This window comes from Musca autumnalis, unplaced genomic scaffold, assembly GCF_047663935.1.
Source record: "Musca autumnalis isolate F117 unplaced genomic scaffold, ASM4766393v1 scaffold_3, whole genome shotgun sequence".
Classification (NCBI taxonomy): domain Eukaryota; kingdom Metazoa; phylum Arthropoda; class Insecta; order Diptera; family Muscidae; genus Musca; species Musca autumnalis.
Genome location: NW_027411866.1, coordinates 33,177,519 through 33,204,403, shown reverse-complemented (window position 1 = coordinate 33,204,403; position 26,885 = coordinate 33,177,519). Strand labels below are relative to the sequence as shown.

At 33.4% G+C, this 26,885-nt stretch overlaps 1 protein-coding gene across 2 annotated transcripts in view; it reads right to left on the bottom strand.

Annotated features, from left to right (window-relative positions):
- Positions 1-26,885, bottom strand: part of LOC141399644 (uncharacterized) — a 264,879-nt gene that overhangs the window by 120,403 nt on the left and 117,591 nt on the right. The window lies entirely within an intron of this gene.

Below are 26,885 nucleotides of genomic sequence, written 5' to 3'. Positions count from 1 at the left end.
CTTTATAGTTATGTTAAGGTTCCTTAAAGAAATCACGTTTATAGTTCAACTAGAGTTTCATGAAGAAAACACTTTTATAGTTCAACTAAAGTTCCTTGAAGAAACCCCATTTATAGTTAAGCTAGAGCTTCTTAAAGAAATAACGTTAACAGAGCTCCGAATACTCGCTCGAATTCCACTCGCGAGTGAAACTCTTCTCGACTTCGAGCAAGTTGAGGGGAGAATTTTGCCCCCTCCCCAACACCAAACAACAACTTATCCCACCCCAAAAAACATTTGCCCCACAATCACCAAAAATATTGCACCTAAAAGAAATTACCACCTCCCCCCAAATTTTCACTCGCGAGTGAATCGGAGCTCTGAACGTTAATAGTTCACGCATATAGCCAGAGGAGAGTCAGATGGCGACTATTCTTTAACACCAATGGGGGGAGGTACAAGAGAGAGTGACCTGTTTAACAATTACACAAAAACAGTAGCAGAAGCAATAGAATCATACAATGTGAAAACGGACATGGAAGGGCAGCAGTAATATCGGAAGAAGCAATTGAAGTAAAGGAAATCTGTGTGATAGAATACGAAACACCCTCGCAGTCCCTCCAACAAAAACACACGCACCATTTAACACCACATGTTGTTGTTCAGCGCCTTGGAAATTCATCGTTCCTGCAATTAAATTACAATGGTCTGCGAAACGGCCAGCGAAATTGTAGACTTTATGAGTCGGAAAAACACCATGGTCATCGGGATGCAGGAAACAATGTTCAACGTCACATGTAGCTTGCAACGTTGCGATGGTAACAAAGTTATGCGAAAATTTCGTACAAGAAGTACAGGAAGACTTGTCTTCCTTATGCACCAGTATGTGCAGTACAGACATATCTCACTTGAGCTTGGTTCCAGTGACCTATGTGTCTGAGATTAGTTCGCTTTTGGAGGGCAATTACCCTATGGTAGTAGGGGAATTCAATGCTCGTCATGAGCTTTGGCATTCCGTCCGAGGCAATGACTGCGACTTGATTGCTCCACTGTTTGTACGGTGAACGAAAACGCTCTTACGAACGTGAGAGAAGATTTTCACAGCTCGCCAGACATCACCATTGTGGCACCAGGTCTCATAAATGACGTGTCCTAGCAACCCGTAATTTCCCTTGCTGATATCATGTTCCTATCATCGTCTCCGTCCGTTGACCACCGTATTTTTCTGAAAAATAGAAAACCTGATTGGCAAGGGTTCAGTGAATTTACCAAACACCGCTTTATGGAGCTACGCATTCCCTCAGATCCTCGGGTAGCTGAGAGAATTTTCCGGGGCATCATCACAGCTGCAGATGCTCGCTACATACCTGCTGGTCGAATATCCAAAATTAGACCAAATTTCCGAGCAGATATGACGAGACTAGCAAATGAGCGTGATGAGCTGCGTCGTACGAATCCTGAAGACCCAAAAGTTAGGGAACTTGGTCTTGAAGTCAATAGACTAGTATGCGAGCCTAAGCGGAAAAAGTGGCTAGACCATCTGAACACCTAAAGCAATGCGACATTGGTACAGAATTAAGCAAATTGTGGGAAACGGTTATATCACTCTTGAATCCGGGAAAGAAGTATGTTAGAAAGGCTGTTACTTTCAACGGCGTGATAGTGACAGATCCGAAAAGGTACACTTGTTATTTTAATCGGCAATTCAGGAGTGATATAAGAGCCCTTCCAGCCAATGAGGTGCCACCATAATTTACGATGAAAAGATGCAATCTGAAACGCGAAATTATACAATGCGTTGGGTCCCCACCCTATCTCGGTGGTAATGCTTAAGCAAATGGATGAACCTGGAGTCGAGTATTTGACAAGTATTCTCAATTTGTCGTTAGCCATCGGTATTGTAGCAGAACACTGGAAAGTTAGCATCCACTTACGCCAGGTAAAGATGCCAGGTCGATGTCCCTCTTGTCGCAAGTAGCAAATATTCTAGAAGCACTACTCCTTCCCATGATAAAAAGAAGTTTCCCAGCTGCCCAAAATCAGCATAGATACCGGAAATTGCACAGCTTCACAAGAGTATTACATGCCATATTCACACATATCAGTCGAAGACTTAAACAGAACATGCCGAAGTCCTTCGTTACCGTTCAAAATGGCCAGCTGTTCTAGGGCATAGAGACTACATGGAATTCAGAAATAAGGGGTCGAAGACCAGCAGAGTGAAACAGGGAGTTCCCCAAGGCGGGTTTTATCTTCAGAACTGTTGATCCTCTACCTTTTTGAGTGTATGGGGATGATTGTACAACCTTGGTGTCGGTTCCTATCCTCGATGGCATACAGTCTGTCGCAAAAGTTAGTATACACCGTTGAAACCAAAATGTATTAGGGATAAATATCACTATAACTTATTGAAAAGAACAAACAATTAGTTTTATTTGATAGACAAGAAGGTTGTCTTCCGTAATAACAATTAAAAGTGCGCAATATTTGCATACATTAGCAAATGCACGGTTCGAATCCCAAAAAGACCAAAATTTATGTCGCAAAAGTTAGTATACAACGGAGAATCCTCCTGGAACTGTGTAAAAAATTCTTGATATTTTTGAACAAAATGAAACTAAATCTGTACCTAAGATCATAAAGAGTATATTAATTGGTTTTTATGGCAGTTATAGTACTTATAGTAACAAGTCCAACGTACACTGGATCGTAAAATCCACAAAAATTGGTCATCTACAAATATAACAACTGTAGCGACAAAATTCCGGGTGTTATGTCTTGTTTATGAATTTTAAAGCCATGAAATGCTCAGAAAGGCTCTAAAGTTTCAATATGGGGTGATCGTGATAGAGTTTCGACTTGTCCCTTTCGAAGAAACGGGAATTTCTTGAAGGAAACCCATACTTTTGAGGCCGTTGTCCTTTTGAAACATGTAATAATCCTTAATCCTTACTAATAAGGACTTTCCTTTTCAGTTAATATTCTCACAAATTATGTCCCTTTTCACATTCCCACCAAAAATAAATAGTGGGGGAACTTCAAGTTCTGGTGTTAGCCCTACAGTGATACTCCACCACCACAGAAGGATGTGATAGCTAATTTAAAATTTTAATACAGAGCTTTCTCTGCTGTTATAACGCATGGATTGTGCAAAAACTTTCTGAAAAGCTATGTTGGCTTCACTTAGGACCAAAATACAACTAAATGGATCAGTTAGAAGTAGTTCATTAGACATTAGTAGTAAATTATACACTAGGGACACGAGAAGCATATCCGATACTGCTGAAAGGCCGGTACGACAGAATAACTGTAAGGCTTACAACGGACCTTGTGGTTCTCCTACTATTTACTTTTGGTGGGAATATGAAGGGGGCAACATTTATGATAAAATTAACTCATAAGGAAAGTCCTTATGTGTAAGGATTAAGGATTATTACATGTTTCAAAAGGGCAATGGCCTCAAACGTATGGGTTTCCTTCAAGAAATTCTCATTTTTTCCTAAAAGGACAAGCCGAAACTCGATCAAGATCACCCCATATTGAAACTTTAGAGCTTTTCTGAGCATTTCATGGCTTTAGAATTCATAAACAGGACATAACACCCGGAATTTTGTCACTGCAGTTGTTGTATTTGTAGATGACCATTTTTTGTGGATTTTGAGATCCAATGTACGTTGGAATTGTACTATAACTGCCATTAAAACCAATAAATATACTCTTTATGATCTTAAGTACAGATTTAGTTTCATTATGTTCTAAAATATCAAGAATTTTTTACACAGTTTCACGAGGATTCTCCGTTGTATACTAACTTTTGCGACATAAATTTTGGTATTTTTGGGATTCGAACCGTACATTTGCTAATGTATGCAAATATTGCGCACTTTTAATTGTTATTACGGAAGACAACCTTCTTGTCTATCAAATAAAACTAATTGTTTGTTCTTTTCAATAAGTTATAGTGATATTTATCCCTAATACATTTTGGTTTCAACGGTGTATACTAATTTTTGCGACAGACTGTATGTGATAGGTGAGATGTCTACATAGCTGACTTAGTGGTATTGTTCCATCTGAGGAAAATGAAAATATCCGCCGCTAAATCCACTACTATACTGTTTACCACCTGGATGGCTGAAATGAGGCTCTGTCGGAACATATTGTCGATGGTGTCCTGATTTCGACCTCTAACTACTTCAAAATGTTGGGTGGAACGGTCGATAGCATGTTTAAGTCAACCGCGCAAGTCATAGTCATAGCTATTCCTGTGAATACCAAACCTTGTCGGTAATTAAAAAAAATCAATTAGGGAATTGTATTACAGAAGTAGAAACAAGGTCCTCAAGTCGCTAGCCCGCAGCACTTGCGGTGCTGACAACTTGTTGACCTCTTATAAGGCAATACTCTGTGGTAAGCTATGAGACGCAAGTGTGGTTAGCCAATGTTAGCGCTACACAGTGGAAGAATATTCAAACCTGCCAGAATGCCGCCCTGAGAACTGCAACAGGCTGCCTCCTCATGACACCAGTGGACCATTATCATGAAGGGACGAATATTGTACCGGTGCATCAGAACAAAAACCAATATTGTCGATTTAGTAGCTGCTTGGGTGTTAGCGCCGTTAGCATGAGAGGCCCCTAACAAAGCAATAGGCCGGTCTGTGGTAAGCTATGGGGCGTCAGTATGCGATGCAAATGTTAGCGCAACGCTGTAAAATAATATTCAAACCTGCTAGAATTCCGCTTTGAAGAGCGAATCAAGCTGCCTCCACATGACCATTTTAATTAGGAAAAGGAGAGTTTACCGGTGCATCAGCAAAACAAGATAGGTGCTATAAACGTGAGCATCCCCGCCACACTCTAGCAGACAGGCTTCTCCCACCCTGGCACGTCGAAAGAGATCTTCATAATCCAGAGGTCCAAAGGTACAAGCGAGAACCTCTAACTCAAAAAAACCTATCAGGCTGCCTGAATTGCATTTGCGCAGGTAGTTCAACGGTACAATGTGTGTGCTGTACTCGGACCCCCATCCATTACAGCAGAAGAATGTCAAGGCAAACACTGTGTTTTCAGGCCAATCAAGATCCTGACGATGGATTCGCCTCAATTCGTATTGGGCCCGAATTGATGGCACGATACCCAACATGTGGATTGGGATCGCACGACACGCTGCATTTGTGTAGCTGCCCAGTTAACCCCATTAAACTGTTTCCGGACGCCGCCAGTCCAGTTACAGAATTTTTTTAATCTGGACACAGAGAAACCAGAACCAGACAAGTGAAAGATATACTTACGAACATAGTTGCGTAACTACAACAATAATAACTGATGAGCACGATAATTTACGAAGTTATTATCCGACTTGGCCGAAACATTACACATCCTAAATTTCCTTACAAACCTGCATCAAGTTCCAAGAAGGTCTATATCGAACAACATCTTCGTGTACCTCCCTCACAAATGGTCTGTTCGAGGATTGTTTTATAATTGTTTTCCGAACTTGTGGTCCTGTTAACAGTGATGAACTGATTTTTCGTGGCAAGTCCATGCTTCCTGATATAATGGTCAAAAAGCTCTAAAAATCCTATTCTTCAATCGCCCATGGTGAGGATAATCGAGAGGAGTGTCTGAAATTGGCCCAAACTTTATTGTAATATTTCTGTCAAATGTACATCAAGTTCCAAGAAATATCACTCCTTGGACTATATATAGGACTAATCCTTCGAGCACCTCCTTCGTAAAAGTTCAAAATTTTCGTTTAAGGTTTGTTCGAAGGTTGCTTCGAAATTTCAAGCGAAGGTAGTCCATGTGATTCCGATTACATCGATATATTTTTTCATGGGCAAGTCCATGCTTCCTGAAATAATGACCCAAAAGCCCAAAAAAATCCTACCGTGACCAACTTAAAAGGTAGGATTGACACGATAACTATCGAAAGGAATGTCTCCCAAATTAAATCTAGTTGAAGGATTGTGGACTTAATAGTTTCATTACATTTATTCCTTTCTGCATTTTATCTACTTCCCAAAAAATTCCTTGCACTTAGCCTCTTTTGCATTTCATCCCGTTTCCCCACAAGCCTTGTAATGTTGTTTCGTTGGTTGTGTCGTTGTTGTCATTGTTGCTGTCGTTTCAAAGTGTTGCATTTTACAAAGTTTTTCCAACTGAAATTAGCCTCAAAACATAATGCAGAAGAAGCAGCAGCCGTGACAAGAAAATGTCACACGGAAGACTGCTGGAAGGCAGGCATTGTGGTTGGAACTGAAGTATGACCAAGAGTATGGTCATAGTTTCCAAGAAATGTTTTGTCATTTGAACAATAGATGATAATGGGCTAGTAACAGTAACAGCAACAACAACAATAAGCTATGCTTTTTCTAAACTTCTATTTAAGTTGACATGCAAATTTTAATTAAGGGTCTTTAGGTTGTGGTTTTGAGCAGAACAGCAATCATCATTTTTCCAAACTATGTAGTTGGCAAGGCATTACGGAATCTTCCCATTTAATTGGGCTTTGTATTTTTTCCATAAATTGCTTTCTCATTTTCTTACATTTCTCCTTGTCTCTCCCCCTCTAGAACCTCTATAATTTTTTGCAAAATAATTTTTTAATTGGTTCTACTTGACATTGTTGTAATTGTCCCCTACTCTTTGCCTGGCAATTGCATAAAGCTCAATTGCAATTGGCTGTTGAGCTGTATTGTTAGCCAACCATATATCCGACGCATGATATTTTACATCCAATCAATGAATGACTGAGTGTCTGACTGACTGACTGGATGTCCGACTATCACGTCAGCCATTTACAGCAACAATTTATGTCAAATTAATTAATTGTCTAACAAAAGAGTGCATCCCTGCATGAATATGCAAATTAATGGCATTTTAATAATAGTTTGCAAGTTGTTGACAAAGTTCCAGGGCTTTGTAGGCTTTTGTTCAGTGGATTTTTTTTTAATTGGATCTTCGCACTGGCATTTAAATGCACGCAATATTTTCCATTTTGAAATCGTGAGGAGCTATGAATAGCTATTTCAACACACGACTCTGATGACAATTAAAATGGTTGAAGGAAATTGCAAAACGATTACACTGGGCAATTATTAGCTATTTGGAGGGAAAACTAATGTGGTATAGTGTAATTACCTAAGGTGACAGGGAGAGGAGCTAGGAACGAATAGTATGATAAATTAAACCAAAGCGCACTACAAAGTACAGTAAAGCAAATTGTCAATATGCGAAACATTAACTGGAGGGCTTTACGAAGAGAAAATTTTGCGATAACAACAATTTTCTATAGAAAAGTTGGCGATAACAAAAATCTTCCATAGACAAATAACGATAACAACAATTTTCTATGGAAAAGTTGGCGACAATAACGATTTTCTTAAGAAAAGATGTCAATAGCAAAAGTTTACTATATAAAAGTTGGCAAGAACAACAATTTTCTTTAGAAAAGTTGTGGATAACAACAATTTTCTATAGAACTGTTGTCGATAACAACTATTTTCCATAGAAAAGTTGTCGATAACAACAATTGCTCATAGAAAATTTGTCGATAACAACAATTTTCTATACAAAAGCTGTCGATTACAATAATTTTCTACAGAAAAGTTATCGATAACAACATTTTTCTATAGAAAAGTTGTCAATAGCAACTTTTTTCTATAGAAAAGTTGTCGATAACAACAATTGTCTATAGAAAAGATGTCGATAACAATAATTTTCTATATAAAAGTTGTCGCTAACAACAATTATCTGTGGTAATGTTGTCGATAACAACAATTTTCTATAGAAAAGTTTTCGATAATAATAATTTTCTATAGAAACAACAATTTTCTATTGCCGATAACAATAATTTTATTAAGAAAAGTTATCGATAACAATAGATACAACAATTCTCTATAGAGAAGTTGTCATTAACAATACTTTGCTATAAAAATGTTGTCGATAACAACAATTTTCTATAGAAAAGTTGTCGATTACAAACATTTTTTCTATAGAAAAGTTGTCGATAACAACAATTTTTTATAGACAATTTCTCGATAGCAATAGTTGTCGAGAACAACAATTTTCTATAGAAAAGTTGTAGATAACACAAATTTTATATAAAAAAGTTTTCGATAACAAAAATTTTCTATAGAGAAGTTGCCGATAACAAAATTTTTTTATAGAAAATTTGTCGATAACCATCAATTTCTATAAAAAATTTTTCGGCTTCAAAAATATTCTGTAAAAAATGTGTCGATTACAAAAATATTTTATAGAAAATGTAACGATAACAAAAATTTTCTACAGAAAAGTTGCCTATAACAAAAAATTTCTACAACAAATTTGTCGATAACAAAAATTTTCAAAGAAAATTAGCCGATTTCAATAATTTTCTATAGAAAATTTGTCGATAACAAACATTTTCTACAGATAATTTGTCGATAACACAAATTATTTACAGAAAATTTGTCGATAACAAAAAGTTTCTATAGAAAAGATGTCGATAAAAACAATTTTCTGGAAAAAAGATGTCGATAACAGAAGTTGTCGTATCGATAACAAAATTTTTTATAGAAAATCTTGTCAATTACAGGAATTTCTATAAAAACTCTTGTCGATAACAAGAATTTCTATAGAAAAGCTGTCAAAAGCTCCAATTTTCTTTACAAAAGTTCTCGATAACTATTTTTTTATAGAAGATTTGTCGTTAACTACATTTTTCTATCGATAAGTTGTGCATAGCAATAGTTTTCTATAAAAAAGTTGTCGATAGCTATAATTTTCTTTAGAGAAGTTGTATAGAAAAGTCTTTTTCTTGTCTATAATAGGAGTTTGCATAGAAACTCTGGTCGGTAACAAGAATTTCTATAGAAACTCTTGTCGATTACAAAATTTTCTATAGAAACTCCTGTCAATAACAAGACTTCCTATAGAAACAAAAATCTTCTATAGAAAATTTGTCGATAACAAAAATTGTCTACTGAAAATTTGTCGATAACAAATATTCTCTACAGACAAATTGTCGATAAAAACAATTTTCTGTAAAAAAAGTTGGCGATAGGAAAAATTTTCTTTAGAAAAGATTTCGATAACAAAAAGATGTCGTATTGAAAACTACAATTTACTACAGAAAAGATGTCGAAAGCTATAATTTTCTATAGAAAAGTTGTAGATAACAAAAGGTTTGTTGTCGATAATATGAGATTGCATAGAATCTCTGGTCGGTATCAATAATTTTTTTAGAAACTCTTGTCGATAACAAGAATTTCTGTAGAAACTCTTGTGGATAACAAACATTTCTATTAACTATTTCCGGTAACAAGAATTTCTATAGAAACTCTTTTCGGTAAAAAAATTTCTATAGAAACCCCTGTCGATAACAAGAATTTCTATAGAAACTCTTGTCGATAACAAGAATTTCTAGAGGAACTATTGTCGATAACAAGTATTTCTATAGAAACTCTTGTCGATAAAAAGAATTTCTATAGAAACTCTAGTCGATAACAAGAATTTCTATAGAAACTCTTGTCGATAACAAGAATTTCTATAGAAACTCTTGTGGATAACAAGAATTTCTATAGAAACTCTTGTGGATAACAAGAAATTCTATAGAAACTCTTGTTGATAACAAGAAATTCTATAGAAACTCTTGTTGATAACAGGAATTTCTATAGAAACTCTTGTCGATAACAAGAATTTCTATAGAAAATCTTGTCGATAACAAGAATTTCCATAGAAACTCTTGTCGGTAACAAGAATTTCTAAAGAAACTCTTGTCGATAACAAGAATTTCTAAAGAAACTCTTGTTGATAACCAGAATTTCTATAGAAACTCTTGTTGATAACCAGAATTTCTATAGAAAATCTTGTCGATAACAAGAATTTCTAAAAAAAATCTTGTCGATAACAACAAAATAAAAATAATTTCTGTGGAAACTTTTGTCGATAACAAGAGTTTTTATAGAAACCCTTTTTGATAACAAGAATTTTAATTAAAAATCTTGTCGATAAAAAGTGTTTCTTTTAAAAATCGTAGCGATAACAAAAATTTCCTAGATGTTCTTTTCTATAAAAATAATTTCTATAGAAACCATTGGCAATAATTTTGTTTTTATTGAAACTCTTTTCGATATCAAGAATTTCTGCAGAAACTTAATGATATCAAGCATTTCTATAGAAACTATAGAAATTCTTGTCGGTAAGTCCGTGTTTAGACACACAAATTTCTCGGGAAAGTAAATTCAGTTTTTAGACAATAGGGGGTAGGAAAGAGTATTGAGGAGCTCTTTCCTCTTCGCTCTCTCCCAAAAAACTCAATTTACTTTCCCGAGAAATTTGTGTGTCTACACACAGACTAACAAAAATGCTTACAGAAACTATTGCCAAATAAATAATTTCTATAGAAACTCTTGTCGGTACAAGATTTCCTCTAAGAGGTTTTGTCAATAACAAGAAACTTTTCCGATAACAATTTGCTCTATAGGAGACATTATCGATAACCACAATTTCTGTAGAAACTCTTGTCGATAAGATTTTATGTAGAAATCCTTGTCGAAAAGATTTTATATAGAAATTCGTGCCGGTAACAAGATTTTATATAGAAATTCTTATATAAAAAGAATTTCTACAGAAACCCTGGTCGATATCAGCTTTGTTCCTTTACTTTGGTGATGCCAGCAAAATCGTGAAATTACTCGATCTGAGAACGCCTAATTTCAAGAAATTATTTCATTAAAATCGCTCTAGTGTGGACAAACCCTCGACAATAACAAGATTATTAATGAAAACTCTTTTCGATATCAAGAATTTCTATAGAAACTCTTATCGCTAACAAGAATTGAAACTGTTGTCGATATAGAAAATCTTGTCGAGAACAAGATTTTCTGTAGAAACATTTGTGGATAACATGAATTTCTATAGAAAGTCTTATCGATTACAAAAATTTCTATAGAAACCCTTGACGATAATGGAAAAATGATATATGTAATAAAGTTCCCTATGGAAATTTTTGTCGATAACAAAATTTTCTATTGGCTTTGTAGTCGATTACAAAACTTTTCATAGAAACGTTTGTCTATAGCTAAATTTCTTATCTCCATTCCTGTCGATATTCTATAGAAAATTAGTAATTGAGAAAGAATATTCCTTGGGCCAAAATTTTTTCTTATAGATATGTTTCCCATAACCGAACTGCAATTATTTTTGCTGCTCCAATCTAAGAAAAAATTATCCCCCACCATTACCACCACTCTACCACAATTGAAGGAATTTACCCAAAGAGGCCAGGATTAAAAATTACCCCTGAAAACAATGGAGGAGAGATACGAGTATGCCACACAATAGTGGTGCCTTGCTTTGCTTTAATTAATGTTTTCGAAATTCACGATAGGGCAACGATACCTGGCAATCTGCAATCATGGCAAACAAATTAACCAAAAAATAATAACAACAGCAACAACAACAACTACAACAATAATAATCTTCATCAAAGAGTCCAAGTGTTAGGGTATTTGAAATCAAATACTTCGATGTGGCTACGGCTGGACTACGTGTTGGCCGCCAACTAAAACGTCAAAGCTCTTCATCTACATATGCCCAGCTAAGGCTTGCTGGCTGGCAGGCTGGCGTATAGTCATACAGGCTTCTTAATGCAAGCAGGGCTTTGTAGAATAAGAAAAAAATAATAATTGGTTGTAGCAATATTTTCTGGTTATTACTACAACCAATTCCTCTTTGGCTCAAAAGCCATTGTTTGGAAACTTTTTTGTTGGTCGTTTCCATGTTTGTTGTTTGAAGAGAAATGTCTATAAGTCACAGCTATTTTATTGCACCCATGAAATTGTTGGTAAAACTGAAGAATGCAGAATGCATTGTAGGCTCGCGATTGTCTTTTTTACACGATTGCCCGCCGCACTCCCTTCCATCGCCCCGGTGATGTACAAAGGTGGCCTTTTGAGCTGGCACAGACGCTGTGGCACTCAACATACCTACTAGCCGAGCATATAAAATTTACAACATAATCTTGATATCCCAACAAACCGATACACAATGAGTGATCCTCTGGCACACTTCACCTTGTTTACCCAGCAGCTTGGTGGAACAGGGTTGCCATCTCAGACCTAATTCTTGTAGCAAAATTTGAATGTTGAGAAAACTTTGTCATCAACAAGAGTTTCTAATGAACAGCTTGTTATCGACAAGAGCTTCTATAGAAATGCTTGTTAACGACAAAAGTTTCTCAAGAAATCATTTTTAACCTCAAGGGTTTTTACAGATATTGTTTTTATCGACAATAGTTTCTAAACAAATCCAAACAGTCGATATGAAATCTAGAAATCTTTTTATAGAAATTCTTGTTATCAACAAGAGTTTAAATAGAAATTCTTGTTATTGATAGGAGTTTTTATAGAAATTTTTATTATGGATAAGAGTTTCCATAGAAATTATTGTTATCGACAAGAGTTTATATTCAAATTATTATTATCGACAACAGTTTCTATATAAATTCCTTTTATCGACAAAAGCTTATATTAAACTTATTATTATCGACAAGAGTTTCTATAAAAATTCTTTTTGTCCATAGAAATTATTGTTATCGCAAAGAGTGTATATTGAAATTATAATAATCGACAAAAGTTTCTATAGATATTCTTGTGGGCAAAAGTTTTAATAGAAATGTTTGTTATCGACAAAAGTTTCTATAGAAATTCTTATTATCGATAAGAGTTTCCATAGAAATTATTGTTATCGACAAAAGTTCATATTGAATTTATTATTATCGACAAGAGTCTCAATAAAATTTGTTGTGGACAGGAGTTTAGTTGTCGGCAAGAGTTTCTATAGAAATTCTTGTTATAGACAAGAGTTTCTATAGAAATTCCCGTTATCGACAAGAGTTTCTATAGAAATTCCTGTTATCGACAAGAGTTTCTATAGATATTCTTGTTATCGACAAGAGTTTCTATAGAAATTCTTGTTATCGACAAGAGTTTCTATAGAAATTCTTGTGATCGAACAGAGTTTCTATAGAAATTCTTGTGATCGACAAGAGTTTCTAGAGAAATTCTTGTGATCGACAACAGTTTCTATAGAAATTCTTGTGATCGACAACAGTTTCTATAGAAATTCTTGTTATCGACAAGAGTTTCTATAGAAATTCTTGTTATCGACAAGAGTTTCTATAGAAATTCTTGTTATCGACAAGAGTTTCTATAGAAATTCTTGTTATCGACAAGAGTTTCTATAGAAATTCTTGTTATCGACAAGAGTTTCTATAGAAATTCTTGTTATCGACAAGAGTTTCTATAGAAATTCTTGTTATCGACAAGAGTTTCTATAGAAATTCTTGTTATCGACAAGAGTTTCTATAGAAATTCTTGTTATCGACAAGAGTTTCTATAGGAATTCTTGTTATCGACAAAAGTTTCTATAGAAATGCTTGTTATCGACAAGAGTTTCTATAGAAATTCTTGTTATCAACAAGAGTTTCTATAGAAATTCTTGTTGTAGACAAGAGTTTCTATAGAAATTCTTGTTGTAGACAAGAGTTTCTATAGTAAATCTTGTTATCGACATGATTTTTTATAGAAAAATATGTTATCGACAAGGGTTTCTATAGAAAATCTTGCTATCGAAAAGAGTTTCTATAGAAAGTCTTGTTATCGATAGGTCTTGTTATCGACAAATTCTCGTTTCCGACAAGAGTTTCAATAAAAATTCTTGTTATCGACAAGAGTTTCAATAGAAATTGTTGTTATCGACAAAAGTTTCCAAAGAAATTCTTTTTATCGATAAGAGTTTCTATAGAAATTCTTGATGTCGACAAGAGTTTCTATAGAAATTCTTGTTGTCGGCAACACTTTCTTTAGAAATTCTTGTTATCGACAAGAGTTTGTATAGAAATGTTTGTTATCGACAAGAGTTTTTATAGAAATTCTTGTTATCGACCACAGTTTCTATAGAAATTCTTGCTGTCGACAATAGTTTCTATAGAAATTCTTGTTATCGACAAGAGTCTCTGTATAAAATCTTGTTATTGATAAGAGTTTCTATAAAAAATCTTGCTGTTGACAAGAGTTTCTATAGAAATTCTTTTATCGACAAGAGCTTCAATAAAAATTCTTGTTATCGACAAGAGTTTCAATAAAAATTCTTGTTATCGACAAGAGTTTCTATAGAAATTCTTGTTATGGACAAAGGTTGTATAGAAATTATTGTTATCGACAAAAGTTTCTATAGAAAATCTTGTTATCGACAAGAGTTTCGGTATAAAATCTTGTTATCGACAATAGTTTCTATAGAAAATCCTGTTATCGACAAGAGTTTCTACATTAATTCCTGCTATCGAAAAGAGTTTCTATAGAAATACTTGCTATCGAAAAGAGCTCCCATAAAAATTGTTGTTATCGACAATAGTTTCTGTAGAGTTTCTACATAAATTCCTTCTATCGAAAAGAGTTTCTATAGAAATTCCTGTTATCGGCAAGAATTTCAACAGCAATTCATGTTATCGACAAGCGTATCTATTGAAATTCGTATTATCGACAAGTGTTTCTGTAGAAATTCTTGTTATCGACAGGAGTTTCTATAAAAATTCATGTCATCTACAAGAGTTTCTATAGAAATTCTTGTTATCGACAAGAGTTTCTATAGAAATTCTTGTTATCGACAAGAGTTTCTATAGAAATTCCTGTTATCGACAAGAGTTTCTATAGAAATTCTTGTTATCGACAAGAGTTTCTATAGAAATTCTTGTTATCGACAAGAGTTTCTATAGAAATTCTTGTTATCGACAAGAGTTTCTATAGATTTTTGTTATCGATAAGTGTTTCTATATAAATTATTGTAATCGACAAGAGTTTCTATAGAAATTCTTGTTATCGACAAGAGTTTCTATAGAAATTCTTGTTATCGACAAGAGTTTCTATAGAAATTCTTGTTATCGACCAAAGTTTCTATAGAAAATCTTGTTATCGACAAGTGTTTCTATAGAAAATCTTGTTATCGACAAGAGTTCCAACATAAATCCCTGCTATCGAAAAGAGTTTCTGTAGAAATTCTCGTTATCGACAAGAGTTTCCATAGAAATTCTTGTTATCGACAAGAGTTTCAATAGCAATTCTTGTTATCGACAAGAGTTTCAATAGCAATTCTTGTTATCGACAAACGTTTCTATAGAAATTCGTGTTATCGATAAGTGTTTCTATAGAAATTCTTGTTATCGACAAGTGTTTCTGTAGAAATTCTTGTTATCAACAGGAGTTTCTATAGAAATTCTTGTTATCGACAAAAGTTTCTATAGAAAATCTTATATTTGATAAGAATTCCTGTGGAAAATCTGTTTTGACATGAATTTCGATATAAAACTTTTATGTAAAAAACCTCTTCTAGTGCCGAGAATTTTGGTCGCATCCTCCCAAAAACGTTTACCCTATTGCAGATCCCATTGGTAATGTGTAGAAGGTGGATGACGCAAATATTGTTGTTGCGGCCGCTGCTGCCGCCAATGAAGACTAGATGAGTAGAATTCCGCGTTATTCCATTAAAATAAGAGTAATGCGGAGGAGCTTGAAATAATAATAAGCAACTAGAACAATTTTCCAAAACTTTGCGGTTGAGGTAGACACATTTAAATGCCCCACCACCACCATTGGCAACCGCAAAATTATTTACAATTCGCCAAGCACTCAAAAAAGCTACAAATGGAAAGCAAGTCAGCCAGCCAAGAACATCAGACCCAGATTACAGCAACACTTAAATAAAAACGCTTACAGTTGTCGTCGTCGTCTTCAACTTCGATTTCTTCTTCGTCATTGCCGTGTGGTGTTTTTGTGTGTGGACGGATGAATGCAAGTCGTGGGCGGATGCAATACAAAAGACCCCCAAATGAAGGAGAGTGGCCGGCAAATTGCAGCTCCGAAAAACTCTGGACTCTGGCTCACTCTACGTGTGCAGTTAGCCACAATATCTGTTGTTCATTTTTGTTCATTATATTGGAAGAGCAAAGCAGGATATTTGCTGGAGGGGAGTTATATGGGAGATTATCAGAAACAATTGTGAGGCAACGTTCGTTGTTCATTCGAATGTTCTGCAATCGCGCTGTCTTAAGACATGGTAATGAAGGCGAAGTGAAAAAATATGAATATTAATGATATGCATGTATAATTATCTTTTTGGTTGTTGCTGTTGCTTTGTTGGTGTTGTTGTTGTTGCTGTAGTTGTTATTATTATTATTCCTTTTTAAGTTTTGTTTGGTTTTGTATAGTCGTCGTCCTAGCCATCTCCAGAGTGATCTTTTGTTAACCGGGGTCGTAAATATGTGTTCCATAACAAAAGCTTTTGGGCTGAATGACTGGATGGCTGCCTGGTTGTTTGGCTGAATGCCTGGCAGACAGACGGACAGAGATACAAAAAAAAAAAAAAAAATAACACAAATGTAGAATTACTGATGCTCAGATTGTCGTGGTGGTGGCGGTTTCAAGTCAGTCGATGGTTTGTAATAAATGTTGTGGGTGCCAAAGACAACGAATTCAAATTTGCAATAACTCTGTTCGGTGGTTCTTCAGGGTCATTAAACCGCTGTGTTCGAAGTCCAACAACGATGCTGTTGTTGGCTTAATTTTTGTTTGGAATTTTTCGCCTGACAATCTTGGCATGTGTTGTTGTGATTGTTTGTTTGTTATTGCAATTCCAGCAAAACATCACAATTTAATGTGTTGGGATAGGTTTTGAAAGGTAGGATCAGCGAATGGTAGAATTTGAAAGGGAAAGTATTTCCGAGGAAAAAACTATTGACCCTGGCGTTGGTCTCTAAAGCAGCTTTATTCCTATAGCTGGTGCTACAGATAACAAAAAATATACTAGTCGTCAAAAGTTTCTATAGAAACCATATTTTCTTTGGAAGTTCTTGTTAAAGACAAGTGTTTCTATAAAAAATATTGTTGTCGACAAGTGTTTCTATAGAAATTAATCATAACGGCAAGAGTTTCTATAAAAATTCTTGTTATCGACAAGAGTTTCTATAGAAATTCTTGTTATCCGCAAAAGTTTTTAAAGAAATTCTTGTTATCGATAAGATTTCTAAAGACGTTCTTGTTACCGACAAAAGTTTCTATAGAAATTCTTCATACCGACAAGACTTTCTATTGAAATATTTGTTATCGTCAAGAGTTTTTATAGAAATTCTTGTTATCGACAAGAGTTTCTATAGAAATTCTTGATATCGACAAGAGTTTCTATAGAAATTCTTGTTATCGACAAGAGTTTCTATAGAAATTCTTGTTATCGACAAGAGTTTCTATAGAAATTCTTGTTATCGACAAGAGTTTCTATAGAAATTCTTGTTATCGACAAGAGTTTCTATAGAAATACTTGTTATCGACAAAGGTTTCTATAGAAATTCTTGTTATCGACAAGAGTTTCTATAGAAATTCTTGTTATCGACAAGAGTTTCTATAGAAATTCTTGTTATCGACACGGGTTTCAATAGAAATTCTTGTTATCGACAAGAGTTTCAATAGAAATTCTTGTTATCGACAAGAGTTTCTATAGAAATTCTTGTTATCGACCAGAGTTTCTATAGAAATTCTTGTTATCGACAAGAGTTTCAATAGAAACTCTTGTTATCGTCAAGAGTTTCTATAGAAATTCTTGTTATCGACAAGAGTTTCTATAGAAATTCTTGTTATCGACAAGAGTTTCTGTAGAAATTCTCGTTATCGACAAGAGTTTCTATAGAAATTCTCGTTATCGACAAGAGTTTCTATAGAAATTCTTGTTATCGACAAGAGTTTCTATAGAAATTCTTGTTATCGACACGAGTTTCTGTAGAAATTCTCGTTATCGACAAGAGTTTCTATAGAAATTCTCGTTATCGACAAGAGTTTCTATAGAAATTCTTGTTATCGACAAGAACAAACAAACACAAAACAAACATTGTTCCACAACATCCCATACGGGACAAGGGAGACTTCTCTCATATCAATGAGTGCACCCCGATTCATATTTAGCTCAATGATATGGGACCTACTGTTTATCGCCGAGTCCGAACGGCGTGTCTTAAGACACCACTTGTGGAGAAGTCTTTCAAGGCTGAAATACTCAGGAAATGTCGCCAACATTACTGAGGGGTATTTTGCCACCGTTGAAAAATGTTTGATGTTGCTTGGCCGAGGAATCAAACCCCCGACTTTCTGCGTGCAAGGCGGGCGTGCATACCATTGCACCGCGGTGGCACCCAATCGACAAGAGTTTCTATAGAAATTCTTGTTATCGACAAGATTTTCTATAGAAATTCTTGTTATCGACAAGAGTTTCTATAGAAATTCTTGTTATCGACAAGAGTTTCTATAGAAATTCTTGTTATCGACAAGAGTTTCTATTGAAATACTTGTTATCGACAAGGGTTTCGTTAGAAATACTTGCTATCGACAGGAGTTTCTATAGAAATTCTTGTTATCGACAAGAGTTTCTATTGAAATTCTTGCTATCGACAAGAGTTTCTATAGAAATTCTTTTAATCCACGGGAGTTTCTATAGAAATTCTTGTTATCGACATGAGTTTCTATAGAAATTCTTGTATCGACATCAGTTTCTATATAAATTCTTGTTATCGACAAGAGTTTCTATAGAAATTCTTGTTATTGGCAAGAGTTTCTATAGAAATTCTTGTTAAAGACAAGAGTTTCTATAGAAATTCTTGTTAAAGACAAGAGTTTCTATAGCAATTCTTGTTATCGACAAGAGTTTCTATAGAAATTCTTGTTATCGACAAGAGTTTCTACAGAAATTCTTGTATCGACATGAGTTTCTATATAAATTCTTTTAATCGAAAATTCTTGTTAAAGACAAGAGTTTCTATAGAAATTCTTGTTATCGACAAGAGTTTCTATAGAAATTCTTGTTATCGACAAGAGTTTCTATAGAAATTCTTGTTATCGACAAGAGTTTCTATAGAAATTCTTGTTATCGACAAGAGTTTCTATAGAAATTCTTGTTATCGACAAGAGTTTCTATAGAAATTCTTGTTATCGACAAGAGTTTCTGTAGAAATTCTTGTTATCGACAAGAGTTTCTATAGAAATTCTTGTTATCGACAAGAGTTTCTATAGAAATTTTTGTTATCGACAAGGGTTTCTATAGAAATTCTTATTATCGACCGGAGTTTTTATAGAAATTCTTGTTATCGACAAAAGTTTATAGAGAAATTCTTGTTATATACCACTTTTTTCTATAAAATGCCTGTTAGCAACAAGAGTTTCTATAAAAAATCTTGTTATCGACAAGAGTTTCTTTAGAAATACTTGTAATCGAGAAGAGTTTCTGTAGAAATTCTTGTTATCTACCACTTTTTTCTATAAAATGCCTGTTAGCAACAAGAGTTTCTATAAAAAATCTTGTTATCGACAAGAGTTTCTTTAGAAATACTTGTAATCGACAAGAGTTTCTATAGAAATTCTTGTTATCGGCAAGAGTTTATTTAGAAATTCTTGTTATTGTCAAGGGTTTCTATAGAAATTCTTGTTATCGACACTTTTTCTATAAAGGCTTTTTATCGACAAGAGTTTCTCCAGCAGTTCTTATTATCAGAAAAGTTTCTGTAGAAATACTTGTTGTCGACAAGAGTTTCTTTAGAAATACTTGCTATCGACAAGACTTTCTGTAGAAATTCTTGTTATCGACATGAGTTTCTCCTGAAATTCTTGTTATCGGAAAAGTTTCTATAGAGTTTCTATAGAAATTCTTGTTATCGACAAGAGTTTCCATAGAAATTCTTGTTATCGACAAGAGTTTCCATAGAAATTCTTGTTATCGACAAGATTTTCTACAAAAATTTTTGTTATCGACAAGTTTTGCTCTAGAAATTCTTGTTATAGGAAAACTTTCTATAGAAATTCTTGTTATCGACAAGAGTTTCCATAGAAATTCTTGTTATCGACAAGAGTTTCCATAGAAATTCTTGTTATCGGCAAGAGTTTCTAAAGAAATTCTTGTTATCGACAAGAGTTTCTAAAGAAATTCTTGTTTTCGACAAGAGTTTCTATAGAAATTCTTGTTATCGACAAGAGTTTCTATAGAAATTCTTGTTATCGACAAGAGTTTCTATAGAAATTCTTGTTATCGAAAAGAGTTTTTATAGATATTCTTATTATTGTTATCGACAGTGTCTGTTATCGACAGGAATTTCTTTAGTAAGTTTGGTTGTTGACATATTTTCTTTAGAAATTCTTCTTATCGACAAGTGTTTCTATAGAAATTCTTGTTATAGACGAGATTTCTGTAGAAATTCTTGTTATCGACAAGAGTTTCTATAGAAACTATTGTTGCTGGCAAGTGTTTCTATAAAAATTCTTGTTATCGACAAGATTTGCTACAGTAATTCATGTTAACGACAAGAGTTTCCATAGAAATTCTTGTTATCGACAGGAGTTTCTATATTTATGTTATTGACAAGAGTTTTTATAGATATTCTTTCTATCGACAAATTCGTGCTTTCGACAAGAGTTTATAAAAATTCTCGTAATCGAAAAGTATTTCTAAAGATATTATTGTTATGGACAAGAGTTTCTATAGAAACTATTGTTATTGACAAGAGTTTCTATATAAACTCTTTTCGATAAAAGTGTCTATTGAAATGTTTATTATCGACAGTGTCTGTAGAAGTTATTTTTATCGAAGAGAGTATCTTTAGAAACTGTTGTTATTGACAAGAGTGTCTAGGGAAATACTCGTTATCAGTAAAAGTTTGTATAGAAATTGGTGTTATCAACAAATGTTCCTATAGAAATTCTTTTTATCGAAAAGAGTTTCTATACAAATTTGTGTTATTGACAAGAGTTTCTTTAGAAATGTTGGTTATGTGCAATTCTTTTTATCGACAAACATCTTATAGAATTCCTGTTATAGACAAGAGTTTCTATATAAACTCTTGTTATCGACATGAGTTTCTATAGAAGTTTTTGTTATCGACAAGAGTTTCTATAGACATTTTTGTTATTGATAAGGATTTCTATAGAAATCTGCGTTATCGACAAGTGTTTCTATAAAATATTTGTAATCGCCGAGAGTTTGTAGAGAGAAGTTTTGTTATCGACAAGAGTTTCTATAGAAATTTGTGTTATCTAGAAGATTATCTATTAAAACTTTGTCACCGGCTAAATAAAATATATGTACGAATTATTGTATCTTTAATTTCTCTTACCAAAATTCACTTCACCTAAACTTTTACTCTCTTCTTTAAAATATTTGTTTTACTAACATTACCACAAACCATGAAGACATCCTTCTGTCAAAAAGTGTTACAAGCTTAACAAAGTTTACAGTTATGGTCTTAATTTTGGATATAAGCGTTCTGTTGTTGTTGTTTTCTTGGTCACCACTTAAGAACTCTGACACCCAAAGACATACTTAAGCAGGAATTATGTAAGACAACTAAGTTGTTGCTTTAGAATGTATGTCGGTCGGCATTCAAGAAGCCAAAAACAAGAGCCAACTGAGAGTTGCTACGATACAAGCAGAACGAGGTAAATGGCAACAACAACAAGCCAACAACATTGGTACGTAAAAAAGATTTACTTACAAATTAAAGTAGGTTAAGATATAGCAACAACAACAAGAACGGCAACAACTACTTGTCTTAAATGAAGAAAGTCGTTGATGGCCAAAAACAACATCAAGTAAAGAATGCCAAGAGTAATTACAAATATAAAGTTTGTGTGCCTGTGTCTGTGTGTAAACTGAATTTATTAAAAATTTGTTCTTACACACAAGTTTTCTGAAATAGTTCGGGAACGGAAAAATGGAAAATACGTCAAAAAAACTGGAACAAATGTCAAAGTCGGCGTATCAGCCAATCAGACGCCGGCAACCATGTTACTATTTTTTTACTCGCCCAAATTTGTCGTGTAAAAAGTTTTTAAAGAGAGCGTAATTCAGCGCCATTTTTGTTTAAAGAGAAGTGAATAAGGTAAAAGTTTCGTTTCCCTACATGAATGCAAGACAACAAGCCGTAGAAGGTAAACAAACATATGTCAAGACTTTTTAAAACAACAACAAAATTTGCACAAATTTTAATTTAGCAGAGAAGTGAAATGCATGGCACAGTGATTTTCCAACTATTTGGTAGAAAATTGGAGGGGAAATCTTGTTATTAGTAAGAGTCTGGTAGGAAATTTTGAAAAATCTATAAAAAATCTTGCCGATAACAAACAGATCATGTCGATAACAAGAATATTTGTAGAAACCCTTGTCGATAACAATAATTTCTATAACAACCGTAGTCAATAACAAGAATTTCTATAGATACTCTTGTCGATAAAAAAAATTTCTATAGAAATATATAGAAACTTTTGCCGAAAATGAGAACTTCTATCGAAACTATTGTCGATAACGAGAATTTCTATAGAAACTCTTGTCGATAACAAGAATTTCTATAGAATTACTTGTCGATAACAACAATTGCTATAGCAGCTTTTGTCGAAAATGAGAATTTCTATAGAAAATCTTGTCGATTACAAGTATTTCTATAGAAACTCGTGACGATAACAAGAATTTTTATAGAAACTTGTGTCGATAACAAGAATTTCTATAGAAACTCGTGTCGATAACAAGAATTTCTGTAAAAACTCTTGTCGATAACAAGAATTTCTATATTGAAACTCTTGTCGATAACAAAAATGTCTATATAGAAAGCCTTGTCGATAACAAGTATTTCTAGAGAAACTCTTTTCGATAACAAGTATTTCTATAGAAACTCTTTTCGATAAGAAGAATTTCTATAGAAACTCTTTTCGATAACAAGCATTTCTATATAGAAACTTTTGTCGATCACAAGAATTTTTATATAAAAACTCTTGTCGATAACAAGAACTTCTATACAGAAACACTTCTCGATAACAAAAATTTCTACATAGAAACTCATCTCGATAACAAACATTTCTATATAGAAACCATGGCACAATTACCCAGGTAGTGGCATCGTAAAATTTTGAATATGTTATGTCAAAACATTATTTATGTTGTTGAGGAAATTACAAAGAAAATAATTATTTTATAAAGGGATTTGACTTTTCATATTCGATCAGCTGGTGTGATACCACTACCTGGTAGTTCTGCCATGATAGAAACTCTTCTCGATAACAAAAATTCCTATATAGAAACTCTTGCCGATAAGAAGTATTTCTAAAGAAACTCTTGTCGATAACAAGAATTTCTATATAGAAACTCTTGTCGATAACAAGAATTTCTATATAGAAACTCTTGTCGATAACAAAAAATTCTATATAGAAACTCTTGTCGATAACAAGAATTTCAATATAGAAACTCTTGTCGATAACAAGAATTTCTATATATAAACTCTTGTCGATAACAAGAATTTCTACGTAGAAACTCTTGCGAATAACAAGAATTTCAGTATAGAAACTCTTGTCGATAACAAGAATTTCTATATAGAAACTCTTATCGATAACAAGAATTTCTATATAGAAACTCTAGTCGATAACAAGAATTTCTATATAGAAACTCTTGTCGATAACAAGAATTTCTATATAGAAACTCTTGTCGATAACAAGAATTTCTATATAGAAACTCTTGTCGATAACAAGAATTTCAATATAGAAACTCTTGTCGATAACAAAAAATTCTATGTAGAAACTCTTGTCGATAACAAGAATTTCATTATAGAAACTCTTGTCGATAACAAGAATTTCAATATAGAAACTCTTGTCGATAACAAGAATTTCTATATAGAAACAAGAATTTCTGTACAGAAACTCTTGTCGATAAAAAGAATTTCAATATAGAAACTCTTCTCGATAACAAACATTTTTTTATCTTGTCGATAACAAGAATTTCTATATAGAAACTCTTGTCGCTAACAAGAATTTCTACATAGAAACTCTTGTAGATAACAAGAATTTCTACATAGAAACTCTTGTCGATAACAAGAATTTCTATAAAGAAAATCTTCTCGATAACAAACATTTCTATATAGAAACTCTTGTCGATAAAAATAATTTCTATATAGAAACTCATGTCGATAACAAGAATATAGAAACTCTTGTCGATAACAAGAATTTCTATAGAAACTCCTGTCGATAACAAGAATTTCTATAGAAACTCCTGTCGATAACAAGAATTGCTATAGACACTCTTGCCGTAAATAAGAAACTCATGTCTATAACAATAATTTCCATAGAAACTGTGGTGAATATCAAGAATTTCTATAGAAACTCTTGTCGATAAAAGGAATTTCTATATAGAAACTCTTGTCGATGAAAAGAATTTCTATATAGAAACTCTTGTCGATAACAAGAATTTCTATATAGAAACAAGAATTTCTGTATAGAAACTCTTGTCGATAAAAAGAATTTCAATATAGAAACTCTTCTCGATAACAAACATTTATTTATCTTGTCGATAAAAGGATTTTCTATATGGAAACTCATGTCGATGACAAGAATTTCTGTATAGAAACTCTTGTCGATAACAAGAATTTCTACATAGAAACTCTTGTCGATAACAAGAAGTTCTATAAAGAAACTCTTCTCGATAACAAACATTTCTATATAGAAACTCTTGTCGATAAAAATAATTTATATATAGAAACTAATGTCGATAACAAGAATATAGAAAATCTTGTCGATAACAAGAATTTCTATATAGAAACTCTTGTTTCCGACAAGAGTTTCTTAATAGAAATTCTTGTTATCGACAAAAGATTCTATATAGAAATTCTTGTTATCGACCAGTGTTTCTATATAGAAATTATTGTTATCGTCAGCATAACAAGAATTTCTATATAGAAAATCTTGTGGATAACAAGAATCTCTACATAGAAACACTTGTCGACAACAAGAATTTCTATATAGAAACTCGTGTCGATAACAATTTTTTCTAAAGAAACTCTTAAGTCGGGTACACACGTTTGCTCAAATAATCGGTTGCTTGCTAGTGTGTCCGTTCTTTTTGTGACAGTCACCACAAAATATTTTGATGTTGCTGGACGGTTTGACATTTATCGATATTTCTGAAAAACCGACAGTCAAAACTGATCGTGTGTGCCCCGCATTATGGATAACAAGTACTTCTATAGAAACTCGTGTCGATAACAAGAATTTCTAAAGCTGGGTACACATTGTCAGTTTTGAATGTCGATATTTCACAATTATCGATAACTGTCAAACCGTCCAGCAACCATAAAACATTTTGTGGTTGCATGATGAATGACAAAAATGAACGGCCACACTAGCAAGCAACAACAAAGCTGCCATTCAAAACTGACAATGTGTACTGCACTTAAAGAAACTCTTGTCGATAACAAGAATTTCTAAAGAAACTCTTGTCGAGAACAAAAATTTCTAAAAAAAATCTAGTCGATATCTATGTAGAAACTCTTGTCGATAACAAGAATTTCTATATAGAAACTCTTGTCCATAACAAGCATTTTTATATAGAAACTCTTATCGATAAAAAGAATTTCTATATAGAAACTCTTGTCGATAACAAGAATTTCTACATAGAAACTCTTGTCTATAACAAGAATTTTCATATAGAAACTCCAGTAGAAATTCTTGTTACCGACAAGAGCTTCTTAATAGAAATTCTTGTTATCCACAAAAGAATCTATATAAAAATTCTTGTTATCGACAAGAGTTTCTATATAGAAATTATTGTTATCGACAGCATAAAAAGAATTTCTATATAGAAAATCTTGTCGATAACAAGAATCTCTACATAGAAACACTTATCGACAACAAGAATTTCTATATAGAAACTCTTGTCGATAACAAGTATTTCTATAGAAATTTCAAGTGGGGTACACACGTTCAGTTTTGCTCAAGTAATCGGTTGCTTGCCAGTGTGGCCGTTCTTTTTGTGACAGTCACCACAAAATATTTTGATGTTGCTGGACGGTTTGACATTTATCGATATTTCTGAAACTTTATGAAAACTAATTATTGTATGTATATTCGTTGTCGTTGCCAGATTAATAAAAATTACCCCTGAAGATGTTGGAAAATCCCAACGAAACGTCGGGTGGAAAAATGAAATAAATAGTCTTTATTTTCATTGATTAACGAAGACCTTATAGCCCGATAAGACGAAGTCTTAAAACATAATACATAATACAACAAGAATTTCTATAGAAACTTTATATACCAAGAATTTTGATAGAATTGTCGATACCAAGAATTTCTATAGAAATTCTCATCGATAACAAACAATTATGTAGAACCTCTTGTCGATAACAAGCATTTCTATAGAAAATCTTTTCGATAACAATCAATTTTACAGAAACTATTTTAGATGATAAGAATTTCTATAGAAACTCTGGCCCAAGACCAGAATATCTCTACAAACTCTCTTCAATGATCACAATTTCTGGTCAATTGTCAGAATTTCTATAGAAAGTCGGGTCGACAACTAAAATTTCCATATAATTTTTGTCCAATAAAATTGATTCTCATTGATTACCAGATTTTCTATTGAAAATCAGATTATTCCACTGTCCCCATTCTCATGAAGATAGCAATAATAATAACAAGAACAAGCCGATTTAGAAGTGAAGTGAAATAAATTCTCAACATGTTTCTTCAGAGTGTGAGTGTGTGTTTTTCGGCATTATTTTATATATGCTCCAATTGTTGTTTTTGTTATTGCAGTTAAAGGCTTTTAAGTGAGTTTAAAATGTGTTATTGTTTTGAGCGTTTTTGCTTTGGAGAATATTCTCCCCCTCTTTTTTGTGAAACTTTGTTGGCACATTTTGTATTGTTGTGGAGCAGCAAATGTTGCTGATGAAGATCAAAACGTAACGAAACTGAAGTTTTCAAAAAACAAACGGTAACGGCGTTAAATCGTAACGACAATCCATAATGCTTGTATGTTTCAACTTTTTTTTCGGGGGAGCAGCAGTTGTAT